Genomic DNA, 5,123 nt, shown 5'->3' with positions numbered 1-5,123 from the left:
CTCTCTCTTTATCTATCTCTCTCTTTATGAGAACGTACGACTACTAACTAACTACCTTTACGAAATTATACGTAATAACGTAATGCATATTTCATGCGTCACAGCACGTAAACCGAATTATGGAATTTTCCGAAGAGAAAATTTCGTAAAACGACTGCCCTGCACGCGTGCGTGCGTATCTACGTTTTTGTGTATGCGTTCGAATGTGTATATAACATACCCTTACGAACTACTTGTAACGCGTTCGCTGTATTATTTTTCAGGCGGAGCTTTGGCCGAGGGAACACTTCGGCGAGACGACTTTCCAGTGGAAGAACATGTTTTCTTTATGGTACGTTAGATACTACTACTAGAATACTATTATCGATTTTTATATACATGTATATATATTTTTCTCTCTGTCTCTTTTTTAATTTCAACTCCATTTTTCGTAATTTAGTTGATGAAAATATTAACAGACAAGAAGAGACGGAATGGGAGGATATAAAAGTGGATTCGTTATCCTCGAAACGTTTTATTCCGACTATTGTCGTTGCGTCTAGCCTTTTTTATCTTCCTTTTTTTTTTTCTTTTTTCTTTTTTATAAATACCTACGTCCAATCGAGAATTAATTTAAGTGCTTACATACATAAGTTCGTTACAACTTAAAAAGATTTGAAATTCCTTCGGAATTGAAGAAAAAGGAAATTCACGTTTTCTCATGAGGAAGGAAGATGTCTCTTTTCTTCGAGCAAAGGAGAATTTCTTTCGGTTCGCGGACCAATAGACAACGCGGTCGAGTCAAGGAGTCAGCTGCCTATTAGGGAAACGAAGAGATTCCTGAGTGGCTCGTTGTAATACTCTCCTCTGTCCTTGCTCCTACCATCTCTCTTTCTCTCTCTCTCTCTCTTTCTCTTTTACTTTTTTCCCCTCTTGCTTGCTTGCTTGCTTGCTTGCTTGCTTGCTTGCTTGCATGCATGCACACGAACGAGCAAGGGGTAGAAGAAAGATAGAGAAAGAGAGAAAGACAGAGACACTCAGGTACCCTTCACCGTTCACGAACAGGAGGCTGAGCATACTCGAAAAACAGCATTGGTGTTTCGCGACGAAGAGACAGAAAAGCCTGTTCACGTATATAGCATCACCTTTGTACAAAGGCTAGATCATGCGTAGAAAATAGAAACGATTCTCTTTGCATACATACATAGGTACATACATAGGTACATAGAAATTCTTATATTATTGTGCTCGGCACGTGCTTATTACCAAGTAACCACTTCATCGGGTGGAGACCATCGTTTGATTTTCCTTATCGACGAAAGACTTGTTTTTTCTTTTTCTTTTTTTTCTTCTTTTTTTTTCTCTCTCTCTCTCTCTCTCTCTCTCTCTCTCTTATTATTTCATTCCTAAGTGATTTATCGTCGTTAAACTTTGTAACTGAGAATAACGTGCAAGTTGAATAATTTGTTATTAAGAGATATACGTGTTTAGTATATAAAATGTCTGATTTGTTTGTTCTTGATAAACTGTGGAACTAATAGGATAATACAAGTAAGAATGTTATTCTTGAAATTTTACATTTTGTTATGAATGGGGAAGTGTATATTTATTCGTTTGAATAGATTTTAGAGTTTACATCGAGCGATTTGAATGGAAACTTTTGATAAGAAGTTAATAGTACGAAAATACGTTCTAATCAAAACGTAAAGATTAATCATTAAGTTTGAGTTGCGTAATGTCCAAAGTTTTGAAGATGTTTCTCTTCTTTCTTACTAAAAATTTATTTATATTAATATATGCATACACGTACAATTTAAATATTTATACGTACGTATATACTTATTTATGATAATCGTGAGTATAAAAAAAATTCAGTAGAAAAAGAAAAAATGATATATCAAGATAGTAAATGTCGAGTGATCCCCAACTTCGTACCATTAATAATCGCGATTGAACGAGTGTATTCTCATGAGACAATTCTAAAAACGTGTTAGAGGGCAATTGAGTTAACAAAAGATCGAATTAAGAATCGTAATAAAAGAAATTATAATTGGAAGTGATATGATGTTTCGCTCGTAAAATCCGATACTGTCATTGACGAAGAAAAAAAACTTGATTATTCTTACTTTTTAATCGAAAGAGGTACAATGGAAGGTACAGGTTCTTCTTCTTCGTCATCACCTCATCATCATCGGCATCGGACGACTAAGGGAGAGAAGGAAACAGAGGAATAGGCTGGAAAGAACAGATTGTATTTTCCGACGGAAGCTTCTCCAGTTTCGACGGGAGGTGGAGGATCGATTTATTTGCCGAAGAAAGTCGTTATATATCGTGTCTGGGTTGTTTGGTCTGGCTGGTCGAGCTCTCTCGGTGGGTTGTTCCCTAACGTAGGTCGTTCACGACGAAAGGATCGTGTTACGATAAAGAACCGTTCTGTTTTCCTCACCCTCCTTCTCTTCCCTCCTACTCTCTTTTCCAAGTTGTTTCTTACTCTCGTTTCTTTGCTCGGTACGCTTTTCGTATCCTTCGTCGGAAATTCGAGTCGGCGATCGTCCTTGCGGTCTCTCTTTCTCTCTCTCTTTCTCTCTTTGTCTCTCTTTGTCTCTCTGTTTCTCTTTCTCTCTCCCTCTCTCCCTCTTTGCACGGTCGTTGCTCGTTCATAGCATAGAGAGCTCTCATGGCCAGATTTCTCTTCGTTATTTCTTTTAGCTTAGTAAAGATAGCTTTGTTTGATCTACTCATTGAAAATTCTTACGCGAAAGCAAACTATCTATATTGGGCGAAGTGATACCTTCTACGATCGTAGAGATATATTCCTGACCTATTTTTATTATACAGTGTGGCTCAAAATTAATCTGATGTTATACAAAAAGAAATATTCAAAATTATCATTTTTTCAAGATCTTGAGCCTTTCGCGTTTTGCGGTTTTACATGCGTGTACATAGTAGGTTTGTACTTGATACGTTTCTGGGGGGAAAAAAAAAAAAAAGATATAAAGAAAGAGAGAAAAAAAGGAAATTAGTCCGAAATATTTCGGATAATGAGTAAATGAATTTTTAAAATCATCTGGCCACTACTTCGGGAGATCGAGTCTGTACTTCTTTTCGCTTTGCTTTTTTTTCTTTTTTTCTCTCTTTCAACGAATAAATGGCGAATAAAAGTTTGACAGAAATGGGAAGAAGAAAAGGTAACGTTTTTCAAAATGGCTGATGGCTACCTCATTCACGCACACCAGCTAGAGAACCGACTGATCGATAGCGCGGTGACAGTACTACCCCCACTCTCCTTTTTCTCGTCTATCTCTCTCTCTTTTGGGATTACCTCGGACGATTTCAAAATTGGAATTCGCCTTGATACCTTCTCGAGCGAAGAACCACCCTTAACGTTTATCGACTTTTCTTCGCTTTTACACAATGCTTTTGAAGTTGTACGCTCGCCTTACGAGAGTCACTTTTGTTTTAATCGAATTGACTTTGTCATCGTAATCCCTTTTTAATTCTCTCTTTCAAAGATAGTTACGCGAATGGAAAAAGGGTGAAGGTTAAAAATAGAAGATGATTCGTTTGCTTGTTTTATAATGAACAAAAAAAGAAAGAGTAAGATAGGAAAAGAAAGGGAAACAAAATGTAACGAAAGGAAGAACAAATGATAAAAAATAATATAAGTAGGTATTTATACGTCATTTTCTATTTTCTTGGTTAGATATGTGTCTATACGTAGGGTAAATAATTAATATGTTCGCGCGAACAAGCGCGAAAACCTTCGTACGAGTTTAGATATTTTCAGTAACTTATAGGTTGCATATGCGCTCTCCATATGTGTATGTGCGTGTGTGCGTGCGTATAAACCAAGTATTCTCAGGCTATTTTAAACGGAATAACTTTTTATAGAACGAACTCTGAATGGTCGAGCAGATATAAGGTGAAATTAGTGCGACAATATATGAAGTACATTGATTATTACAAATAAAGAATGGTATGTCTTTATAAGAGTATAGAAATAAAAATAATCGTAACTAGAAATAAAAATAATCGGACAAGCTTTTTCAAAAAATTTTTTTCGAATATTTCTTTTTACTTTTTTTGAAATGAAATATTTTGAATAAACATATTTTGTAAATCTATATTACTTTCGTGTATTATATAAATATTGTTTTATATATATATATATATATATATATATATATATAAAATCTATAGAAAGTTCAAACGAATATAAATTATTTTTGAATAGGTCGATGAGAAAGAACGTAGCGTTACGATTTCAATGATTCCAACGTTAACAAAGTTTTAGAATAATGAATCGACGGAAACGATGGGGAAGAGTTGCTCAAAACAAAACTTTCTCTCTCTTTTTCTCTCTTTCTGTTTCTCTTCAATCTTCGTCGAAGTGATAGAGGAAAATTTGGAGTCAGTGTCGGCACGTTTCGTGCCGTACTATAACTCGACTCAATTACCTTGATTATCGCGGGTGCGGGTACGCGCATACACACGCACACACAAAGACACACACACGTTTTGACGCGATGGCGGTACGTGGCAATATTCGATCGAACCACTTGGAGGAGTTTTAATCGAAAATTATTCTCCGTTAAAGGTTCACCAAGAGAAAGAGAGAGGGAGAAGAGAGAGAGAGAGAGAGAGAGAGAGAGAGAGAGAGATAGGTAGATAGGTGGATAGATAGGTAGATAGATAGGTAGATAGATAGATAGATAGATAGGGTAAAAGAGGGATAGGGGTGGGAGTAAGGGAGTTAGAGGGTGAGGGGACTGAGCGATGCACCGTGAAAAATCAATTTGTCGACGAATCGTTCCGCTTCTACTTTCCGCTTGTTTTTACACGGACTTTTTTTTTCATCAACCGATTATCGAGCCATCGAGAATTATCGATTCGCGCGCACGTTGTCTGCTCTTCAGATAGTTTTTATTTATTTATTCTCTTTTCTGGATTAGATAATGTCTATCCATTTTTGTAATGTGTGTATCTATACGTCGGGGTTGAAATATCGATCGTTTAATTTATAGATTTAATCAACGGGAATTATCGATTAGCATGTGTATTTTCGAGATATTTATTTATTCTTTTTTATTTTTCTTGTTTCCTATCTTTTTACGTTTTTTCTTCTTCTTTTCTTTTCTTTTTTT

The 5,123-nt window shown here is 35.9% G+C and overlaps 1 protein-coding gene across 1 annotated transcript in view; it reads left to right on the top strand.

The window, feature by feature from the left end:
• Positions 1–5,123, top strand: part of LOC122630635 (zinc finger protein 608-like) — a 176,425-nt gene that overhangs the window by 67,787 nt on the left and 103,515 nt on the right. The window contains exon 2 of the mRNA XM_043815354.1: positions 264–331. The gene's annotated coding sequence lies outside the window, so the exon portion shown is untranslated. The remainder of the gene's footprint in view (positions 1–263; positions 332–5,123) is intronic.

Source organism: Vespula pensylvanica, chromosome 7 (assembly GCF_014466175.1).
Source record: "Vespula pensylvanica isolate Volc-1 chromosome 7, ASM1446617v1, whole genome shotgun sequence".
Lineage (NCBI taxonomy): Eukaryota > Metazoa > Arthropoda > Insecta > Hymenoptera > Vespidae > Vespula > Vespula pensylvanica.
This window is presented reverse-complemented; position numbering and strand designations above follow the sequence as displayed.